The sequence below is a fragment of the Salmo salar genome, chromosome ssa20 (assembly GCF_905237065.1).
Source record: "Salmo salar chromosome ssa20, Ssal_v3.1, whole genome shotgun sequence".
In the NCBI taxonomy this organism is placed as follows: Eukaryota; Metazoa; Chordata; class Actinopteri; order Salmoniformes; family Salmonidae; genus Salmo; species Salmo salar.
In genome coordinates, this window is record NC_059461.1 from 69,082,590 (window position 1) to 69,094,349 (window position 11,760).

Consider the following 11,760-nt stretch of genomic DNA (forward strand, 5'->3'; position numbering starts at 1 on the left):
CAATTTTTCAAACATATGACTATTTTACACCATTTTAAAGACAAGGCTCTCGTTAATCTAACCACACTGTCCGATTTCAAAAAGGCTTTACAACGAAAGCAAAACATTAGATTATGTCAGCAGAGTACCCAGCCAGAAATAATCAGACACCCATTTTTCAAGCTAGCATATAATGTCACATAAACCCAAACCACAGCTAAATGCAGCACTAACCTTTGATGATCTTCATCAGATGACAACCCTAGGACATTATGTTATACAATACATGCATGTTTTGTTCAATCAAGTTCATATTTATATCAAAAACCAGCTTTTTACATTAGCATGTGACTAGCATGTGACTAGCATTCCGACCGAACACTGCCGGTGAATTTACTAAATTACTCACAATAAACGTTCACAAAAAACATAATAATTATTTTAAGAATTATAGATACAGAACTCCTTTATGCACTCGATATGTCCGATTTTAAAATAGCTTTTCGGTGAAAGCACATTTTGCAATATTCTAAGTAGATAGCCCGGCATCACAGGGCTAGCTATTTAGACACCCAGCAAGTTTAGCACTCACCAAAGTCAGATTTACTATAAGAAAAATGTTATTACCTTTGCTGTTCTTCGTGAGAATGCACTCCCAGGACTTCTACTTCAATAACAAATGTTGGTTTGGTCCCAAATAATCCATTCTTATATCCAAATAGTGGAGTTTTGTTCGTGCGTTCAAGACACTATCCAAAAGGGTAAATAAGGGTGACGAGCATGGCGCATTTCGTGACAAAAAAATTCTAAATATTCCATTTCCGTACTTCGAAGCATGTCAACCGCTGTTTAAAATCAATTTTTATGCCATTTTTCTCGTAAAAAAGCGATAATATTCCGACCAGAAAATCGTTTTTTATTACAAAGAGAGTGAAAGTCAAAGCATGTTATCCCCTCATGCACGAGCCTCAGTCTAATGGCCCTCTGATAGAGCACTTGCCAAACGCGCTAATGTGTTTCAGCCTGGGGATGGAATTACATCGTTCAGCTTTTTCCCGCCTTCTGAGAGCCCATGGGAGCCGTAGGAAGTGTCACGTCATGCCAGAGATCCCCTGTATTTGTTAGAGATGATCAAGGAGGGCAAGAAATGGTCAGACAGGCCACTTCCTGTAAGGAATCTTCTCAGGTTTTGGCCTGCCAAATGAGTTCTGTTATACTCACAGACACCATTCAAACAGTTTTAGAAACTTTAGGGTGTTTTCTATCCAAAGCCAATAATTATATGCATATTCTAGTTACTGGGCAGGAGTAGTAACCAGATTAAATCGGGTATGTTTTTTATCCGGCCGTGCAAATACTGCCCCCTAGCCCCAACAGGTTAACATTCTATTGAAATGGTTACTTGCATAGTGGAGTCTTACGTTAAGGCATGTAGCTAGATAGCTAAACAATGAACCATAATCCCAACTATTGACGTAACTACCCTGCATGAATATGCAGGTAGTTAACCAACCAGTTTCAATGTTAGCTTGCTAACATTAGGCTATAACTAGCAAAGCAAATGACTCTGAGATACAAATAATATTACTACACAGATTATACACGTAACGTTAGATAGCGAGCCAGCCAGCTAATATTAGCTAGCTAGCTAACAGTACACAATAACTTGAAATGAATACAACTTTCTGACAAAATTAGAAACGTGCAATATCTGAAAATGTAGCTATCTTACCCATATACATGGGTGGACGCTTCTCCCTCTCTCACGGATGCCATGGTTGCCCTTAGTTTGATTATGTAATCTGGAGATAGGTGTTTTCTCTATCTCCTTAGCTATCATACTCTAATTCCACTGATTTCAAAACGCATTCCTCCAGAAAGTGGAGAGTAACACTTATGCAGTTCTACTACGCAATATATATATATTTTTAAAAGCAGTGTCAGAGAGGATTATATACACATACTGACCAGCTCAAATAGACAGAAGCATGCTACATTGCAGACCAATCCGAACTCATCTCTCATCATGTCCAGCCCACTCATTATCTCAGCCAATTATGGCTAGCATGAAGGTTGCTCCCTTTTTCTGTGGCTAAACCAACTAGGCTCGTAATTTATCAATTCTATACATATTTACAGATGGCATACAAGTTTGTTATTAAGGCAAACGGGATAATGGGGATAATGGGCGACACCTGGACGTGGGTGGAGACAAGGACAAAGACAGGTGAAACAGATCAGGGTGTGACACATACTGTACCCCTGCACATCGACTCGGTACTGGTACCATTTGTATAAAGCCAAGTTATTAAGGCACAAAGTTTATGTTCAAATGGCTCTCCTGTGAAGTAGTGACGCGGGACATACGCCTAGTTTCCTGAAACGAGTCACTTATATAGACAGGTGTGTGCCTTTCCAAATCATATTCATTCAATTGAATTTACCACAGGTGGACTCCAATCAAGTTGTAGAAACATCTCAAGGATGATCAATGGAAACAGGATGCACCAGAGCTCAATTTCTCATAGCAAAGGGTCTGAAAAGTTATGTAAATAAGGTATATCTGTTTTTTAGTTTTAGTACCTTTGCAAAACAATCTAAAAAACAGTTTTCACTTTGTCATTATGGGGTATTGTGTGTAGATTTATGGACAGAAATAAAATAGTAATCTATTTTAGAATAAGGCTGTAATGTAAGAAAATGTGGAAAAGGTCAAGGGTTTTGAATACTTTCCGAATGCTCTGTTATGGGGGATACAACCATCCCAGCTCTGCAGATTTTGCAGCGAAGAGACAGAATCATTAAATCATTTGTTTTGGTACTGTCCATGTGTAGCTTGTTAATGGTTGCAGGTTAATGAATGGCTGAAGAATTGCAACATTTACCTTGAGCTAACTCTGCTAAAAGCACTGCTGGGTGATTTAAAAAGTCATAGTCAATCAATCAATAATATTATTATACTCTTAGCAAAAATGTTATCTTTAATTTACAATGTGTCGAAACTATGAGAATAGAAAGGTTCAGAACTTTTGTGAAACATCACAGCACAATAGAAATCAAAACTGGATGATGTACAGAGATCGATGGGAGGGGTTCAGTGGAGCTGAAACGTGGGACTAAAAATAACAAGAGAACTAATGTAAAATATACTGTGTCCTTAAAATGTATATAGGTTCAGAACTTTTGTGGAACAGCACAGTTTAAAAATATATGGCCAATAGAAATCAAAACTGGATGGTCTTCAGAGATAGATGGGAGAGGTTGCAGGTAGCTGAAGGATGGGACTAAAAACAATCAAATCAAATCAAATTGTATTAGTCACATGCGCCGAATACAACAGGTGTAGACCTTACAGGGAAATACTTACTTACGAGCCCCTAACCAACAATGCTGTTAAAAAAAATAAGGATATGAATAAGAGATAAAAGTAACAAGCAATTAAACATCAGCAGTAAAATAACAATAGCGAGACTATATACAGGGGGGTACCAATATAGAGTCAATGTGTGGGGTCACTGGTTACAACACTGGGGCTGAGCTTCCTGTCATCCAGGACCTCTATACCAGGCGTTGTCAGATGAAGGCCCTAAATATTGTCAAAGATTCCAGCCACCAAAGTCACAGACTGTTCTCTCTGCTACCGCACAGCAAGCAGTAACGATGCACCAAGTCTGGAACCAACAGGAACCTGAACAGCTTCTACCCCCAAGCCATAAAACTATGAAATAGTTCGTCCGGGTAACTATTTGGTTAACTATTTAACTATCTGCATTGGCCCTTTTTTGCACTCATCACATATTCTGCTGCTACTGTTTTCTATCTGTCAGCCTAATTATATCTACTTATCTACTTCAATTACCTCATACTATCACAACTCAGGATATGACACAGATGCAGACATGGGAGGCAGATAGTACAGTTCTCAGATGATTTACTAGAAACACGGAGCAGGCAAAGGGCAGGTTGAGGGCAGGCAGAGGTTCGTGATCAGAGTCAGGCAGGAACAGGATGGCAGGCATGCTCAGGGTCAGGGCAGGCAGAATTGTCAGAACTGGGGAAAAACTAGGAAACAGAAGTTGAAAAACAGGAAGGTGGGATAGAACGATGGTAAGACCTGACAAGACAAGATGAACTGACAACAAATAAACAGAGAACACAGGTATAAATACACAGGGGACAATGGGAAGATGTGCAACACCTGGATGTGGGTGGAGACAAGGACAAAGACAGCTGAAACAGATCAGGGTGTGACACATACTGTACCCTCTGCACATCGACTCGGTACTGGTACCATTTGTATATAGCCAAGTCATCGTTACTCTTTGTGTATCTATTATTACTTTTATTAGTATGTGTTTTAGTTTTCTATTATTTCTCTATTTTCTTTCTCTCTGTATTGTTGGGAAGGGCCCGTAAGTAAGCATTTCAGTGTTTGTCTACACCTGTGTTTACAAAGAAAGTGACAAATACAATTTTGATTTGATCTTGATAAATTCTTCCTAAGTCCTTAGGAAAGCCATTTTGTCTGTTAGTGTCAATTGAAAAAAAGCATGTGAACAATTTCAGGTCGTGGTGACATGCATGTGTTCAAATCATTGATGTGCGAAAATCATGAATGTGCGAAAATCATGATCAAGACATGTTAAGAACTGCACCAAGTGCACTGCACAATATGCATCAAGAAACAGCACATGGAATATGAGATGTTTAAAATACTGATGAAAGAAACAGTCATATCTGTCATGGCTATAGTAGCGTACATTCCTTCACACAGCCTGGTCTCACAGTAACATAGTAAATGTAAATCTGAGACATTCAAATGAGTATGATATGTTACGTGTGGTTATATAAAACAGAAGGTTACTTAAGGCAAAAACGAAAGTAGGTTGGTTGGTCTAGCAACCCAAAGGTTGGGTGTTCGAATCTCATCCGGGCTCCCAGTGTCCTGTCTGGAGCATGAAGTTACAAGCTCTGCTGGTCGGTTACTGCGTAGCAACCTAGGGGTGCCAAAAGCCCTGGTCTGCCCTAGAAATGTAAATTACGATCGTCAGAAAGGCCGAACAAACAATTTTTAGACAAGCCTTTTAGGGCTCTAAAATGTGTTTATTATGATCAAGTTTGATACCCACAGTGAATTATTTTGAAGTTTGCTGCAAATCGAGATATTGTATAAAATAGTGATCCATTCTGACTCTACATTTGTCATCACACAGGACCACGTGCTGACACTGACCAATCACGAGCTGGCAGGCTACAAGGAGGCTCCGTAGACAGGCAGGATGAAAACAATTACATCGACCATGATCCTTTGCTAGTTACGGCCACTTTCACCATGATCCTTAGGGATTTTTTGGTGCCATTCAGACCCATTCACCAATATGGCACGCTTCAACTTCAAATACTTCCAGCTTCATGCGCCATCAGGATTTCTCCACAGGAATATGTGGATGACATCAGTGCCATGACTATCTACTGGTTTTAATGTCTATGATCTCATCACAGACAACTCTAACATTTTAGCTAATTAGCAACTTTGCAACTACTTACTACTTTTTACCTTTGCAATTACTAAGCATGTTAGCTAACCCTTCCCCTTTAACTTAACTCCGACCCTTAACCCAAACCTTAACTCCTAGCCTAGTAAACGTTAGCCACTAGCTATCATTAGCCACAACAAATTGGATTTCGTAACATATCATACATTTAGCAAATTCGTAACATATTCTAAAAATTGCAATTCATAACATATTGTATGAATTATAATTCATAACATATCGTACAAAATGAATTATGGACATTCACAAAATAATACATACCATATGAAACGTAACATATCATACTAATGGAGTGTCCAAGATTTACATTTAGTCCAGGTAATAAAACAATGTAAAATATATATTTCTGTCAGCACATGATCTTCAATAAAGGGGACTGTTCCCTAGATAATGCCTCTCAGTATACTGCTTGATGGATCACATACATTCAAGGACTAATGATGACAAAGAAATTCATAGAAGAAGCTGGCGATTCTGATAACATGACCATACCAATGCTCTTTGAGTGTGTAATAGAACCACTCAAACTGGAGTAACATGTGTAATCTATGCTAAATATCCTTGTACAAATGCATAGTTTAAACTTCAGCATTTAGAAACAACAAAAAGTAATCTTGTAACTTATATTGACCAAAGAACCAAAGAAGATATATTTTAGTCACCTTCCCTCGCTCCATCCATGCAAGAAAATAAATAAATAAATGTAGATCAACAAAAAAAATAAGAGAGGAATAAAACCAATTGTAATTAGCAGCTCTGATTATTGTTTTTAAGATATACAGTATCTTCTGATTAGGATGCATTAGAGCAGAATGTGTTGGTATGCTTGTGAGATTGCCTCTAACAAGATCTATGGGAGCAAGGTGAGAGTCAAAAGGAAGACATTTACATCATTTTGGCTCTCTGTTTGCCTCAAAAAACATAGTTTAAACTACAAATGTGCTCAATTTCCCAACTCCGATATGGCGCCCCATATGGGGAAAATACCTTGCCGTACACAACGTTACACAAACCACGATTATTCTTAGGAATCAAATTACAATGTCAAGCAACAGTAGATTAATCCTTGAAACAGTGGTCAGTCAATCACGACCACACAGTATTGATTTCTTAATCATTTTAATAGGTCTCCTCTAATGCAGCTTATTCTTCTGCAAATATTAGTAAGATAGCCTTTGATTGGTCCAAGGCACAACTCTCTTCAGCGGAAAAAATGTCCCTTTCCATCACACTTGAACTAGTTGTAGTTGTAACACTGGACGTTTTGGTCAAGTAAAGTGGAACCAATTAGCGTAAGAAAGAAGAGCCACAAAAGACAAAATATAAAGAGAGAGAGAAATAAATATATAAAGAAATACATCATACATCATATTAGGGAATTGGGCTGTCGCTGTTGTTACGTGAAATGAGGTCCCCCTCACTGCAAGTTGGTTCCAGGCAGTAAAATAATAGATGAAAAGGAGAAACAACAGTAGTCAATTATGGCAGCGCATGATTAACCTAAACTAATTAAGACCTCTGGGTAATGTGGGAAATGAAACACTAGCCGCTCCTTCCACAATGTGGAGTCCCGTGGCTGTGCCATACCGAAGCTGTCTTTGTTCTCGATGTCCCTCTCCCCAGCTCTATATTACTGGCATCTTCTGAGCATGTGTCTGTGTGTGGCCGACAGTCATGGCTGAGTAGTGAAGGGAAAACCATGGAGAGAGGACTTTTAGTCCGGGCAGCAGCAGACAGGCCCACTAATCTGAAATTCAACACTCCACAACTCCACTGCATACTCCACATAGATTTCCCTCCCGCACCAAATCACGCTTCACACTCAAAAGGAAAGACCCCCATCAACTCTATTGTGTGAGAGCAATCCACTCAGAAGTGGGTTTGGGAAATTTTCAAAGAGGACATAGGACTAATATAAACAGTGGCTCAGACCTTACGCTCAGACATTGATTAACCACAAGCCAGTGCCTTGATTGATCTTGTGTGTCTTCCTCAGTGCTATCAACAACAGCAGAGTGGGTTTGGAATGTAGAAACACTGTGGAAACACTGTGGAAAACAGGTCATGAGAGCTCAGTGGCCATGACCAAGTCACATGTATATGGCTTGTTCTCAATCTAGCCTGAGTACACAGATTTAGGAAAATTCATGTTTTTAGCATAATAATCTATTTTCACAAATGTAAAGAAGCATTCCCTTTAAATTATCTTCACTTTAAACAGGCTTCACTAAGCTGCGACCTTGTATAGAGATTGTTTCAAAGTCTGTGAAAGTTTGTATGTTATATTCTCATTGGATAGAGTATAATGTATAGCTTGCTCTTATTGGATATATTGTGTTGGTAGCATCTCAGGCAAACTTGCCCTGCATGTTAAGTAGTAGCTGGAACATAGTGTTATGATATCAGGTAGAGTGATAGCAATACTGTACCACTCTAACACTCCAGTGAGTGAAAATAATAACACTCTACCACTCTCACACTCCAGTGACTGGGTAAAATGATGGTTATGATTGAGAAGGTAGACTTAGAAAAAAAAGACAATTTTTGTTAAATCAATAAAAATGTAATAAAAAAAGTAAATCTCCAACATGTTATTAATGTCTTCATCCACTTGTAGTAGAGTTAAAATGGTTATTCCAGCAAACTTCAAATTATTAAAATAGAACACAACGCAGAACAGAACAATCAGGTTGAGGGTCAGTGGCCAAAAGCCCGCGAACAGGAATATTCCAAGTTCAGACAGAAGGGGGGAGTCAGATCGCCAGGAACTTTACTTTTGGTTTCTAATTTTAATTGTTGCACTACTGGTGATGCCTGTTGATGTTAGGTAGGCAGCTACAGTAGCTGAATGATGTTAACATCTTCAGGTTTTGTTTCATTAAATGTATTTTATTTTATCTGGGTGCTTACGTCACCTACTAACACCCTGGTACTACCCATAGATCCCGCTCTCCTCAGTCTGAGAAAACACTGAGAGAGAAAGGTACGGGTTGCAGATTACTCCTTTGTAGAAGTCCGTAACGTGAAATAAATAAACGTCCCAAGGTTAATGCTGTAGATATTGTTATAAGGGGATGTGAGACTATCGAAACACGTAACTTTCAGAGTTTTATTGTTGTTATTAATATAGTTACAGAGTGCTAAAAGTGTTGCTAGCTAGCATGACTTTCTTTCTGTGATGCAGACGGCTAGCTGAGCTGCCGACTAGTCATGGTGTTGCATTATGGGGGATGTAGTTTTTGCCCTCTAAGGCGATTTTACGTTGTAACTTGTTTGTGTTGCAGTGGTTTTGTACATGAGTTGTTGTATTTTGCTACTATCAACACTGAAAGCACCTAGCAATCTATTGGGGATGTGAGACAGGATATGTGTTTTACCTTTCTTCATGCTCCTGTGTAGAAACAGCACAAAAAAAAAAAAAATGTATGAAATGTATGCATTCACTACTGTAAGTCGCTCTGGATAAGAGCGTCTGCTAAATGACTAAAATGTAAAATGTAAAAATGTAGAACAACTTGTCAGGTGGTGCATTGGAGACTGATGTGTTCCTGTCCTGTCTTTTCATAATACTATTGCAGGTATGGTTCTATTGTCTAAGAATTAAGATTATACATTCTTTGTATTAAGGACTGGTTATTTTATACTATACATTATGGCTTTATGTATGAGTGTGATTGTGAGAGTCTGAGAAAACACTGAGAGAGAAAGAACAACTTGTCAGGTGGTGCATTGGAGACTGATGTGTTCCTGTCCTGTCTTTTCATAATACTATTGCAGATCAACATAAAAGCCTATAAAACAGCCGTGGTGTCGCTCTTCATTTCTTGGTTCTCCTGTGGTGCATAAGAAACCCGCTACACACTCTTATTACAGACAACATTTTCTAGGCCAGATACCCAATATGCTTAGCAAAGTAAGCAAAAAGTATGTGTTGGAGTGACAAATGAGGAGGGAAAAGCTCTCAATTTGCTGTCATACTTAGATTGAATACAGCAAGTCGTGAAATAAAGCATCCCGTCATGCTAATTGCGCTGCTGTCCTTCTGCATTTCTTCACTAAAATTACAACTTTCTGTCCTTATCTGTGAATGTATCCTTCTCTGGAAATGAATGCTAACTACAAGCCTGTTGGTCCAGCAGCTCCCTGGAGCAGTGTTGTAAACCATGAACATGAGCAATGGATAGCCATCAGTGCAAACGAACAAGCTTGCATACGGTACACAAAAGTAATCTGAAGACACGGAGCATAGTTTGGTCACTAAATTGGAAAAACAAAGCTAATGAGACTTGTTGAAAACTTGTGTCCTCTAGGAGTTACTGTTAGTATTTCAGTCTCACTGGTGCATGATATGGTGCTTTCCTTTTTGAAAGACGTTATGCTACGGTCACATAGAGGGAATATGACAAACTCACAGAGCTGAATGATGCAGATCAGTATTTCCCTCTCTAATCAGGAGGTTCTAATGGAAATGCAGTCTTGCAGGTGACCTGATTCCAGCCCGCTTTGAAGTTCTGTATCAGTGATCTTGCTAGTCATCAATTTGTGGAGCTTATATCATTTCTAAAAACTTCCTCTCTGTCCAGGGAATTGCCACGGGCCTTTCTCCTCTCCATGATGTTGTTATGATGTCGCTGTAGGGTTAGAGAAAGTAAAGTGCTGACATCACGGAATGCATCTGGCATTTCCTAATCCTTCTTTAAAACTTTATCAATTTCATGAGTTTATTTACCAAGGGATACCTCCATGTGCACCAGTGGGCTAAGATTGACTTAGTCATGAATTATTATAGTTTTAATATGTAATACGCCAGAAATAGCATAATTAAATAGAGTATACCCGACAGTTGTTGTTTCTCAGATAATTGTAAGTGTCACGAAAGTCAAGAGAGTAGATTTTCTGAAGACACATTCATAGCAATACTTTCAATCAAAAAATGGACAGACATGACTGTCAAGCTTTCAGTATGTCAACAACGATCCTGACTTTTTAACAACAACCAGTTCATCCTTCTCTGGATGAAAACCTTCAACGTTCATCACCACTACTGATTTGAATTCTTCTACTTCTTCTGGCAGTACTTTGTCACCCTGAGGTATAGTTTACGTCAGTCAAACAGTGGCGGGATGTGAAGTCTGGACAGGCCCTCACAGGATCTCCACTAATGATAGAATTCTATGACATTACATTATCTGGGTTGATTTATTCCCCAAAAATCTGTCTTTCACGCAGCTATTCTTTGACTTTCCTAATGAAGTGATTTTCTATTCAGGTTGCGGCCTCTCCAAATGCCATCTTTTTCACAGTGTAATGTCACATTTCCATGTTCAAACGTCAACTTCCAGTCCCTCTGCCTTCGATATCTACACCGTATTAGTCTGTGTGGACTAATTAAAAAAGACTGCAGGTGTCAACAGAAATACTTCATCATGCATCAATGGATTTCGCTATTGATATTTGAAGCAAGTGTGGATGTGATCAGAAAGACGACTGAACAGAAACTGTTTGCTATTGTAATGTTTGGTATGTTGACCTATTCTTAGGTAGTAGGCTCTACATTGCCAGATCGGAAACCAATTGGAAGTCTCCAAAAGGAAATACACATGAACAAAAACAAATACATTTTCTTGTCGAACAACGATCAGATCCTTACAGTATATTGTCCACTCCTCAAAGGAAATACTACTAAAACCACAGACAAATGTACTCCCACGTTGCTGCTCTATAACATTCCCTTCTCTAAATTGATTGTATGAAGCTGAATTATTAATAGCTAAATTCTTTTTTGAATGTTCTACAGTATGAAAGGTTCCCAGACCTACATCTCCATGTAGTTAAACTATGAATGAAGGACTGCCTGTGATCCAGGCCGTTACATGTGTTGAGACAGTAATACACCTAGACCAACACATGGCTCAAAGTGGCTAGACTGGATTCTAAGGAAAGCCCTCAGCTCTGAGTGTGTTGCTTGTGTTCTATGTATTGCTCTAAGTCTGAAGCAGCAGACATAGGATCCCACAGCAACCATGGGGATTTGAACCTGAGAAAGTGATTTCAACTGCAGACGCATTGCACTAGAACTTAACGGGTCGAATCTTCTCAAGACAATTTCCTGACCTGCAGTAATCCTATCGTCTCCCACTCCTGACTGATCCTCTTTGGGCATGTCGACCGGTACAAAGGGATGGTATCCCTTAGTATTATATTTGTGGGTTATCAAGTTCAAACC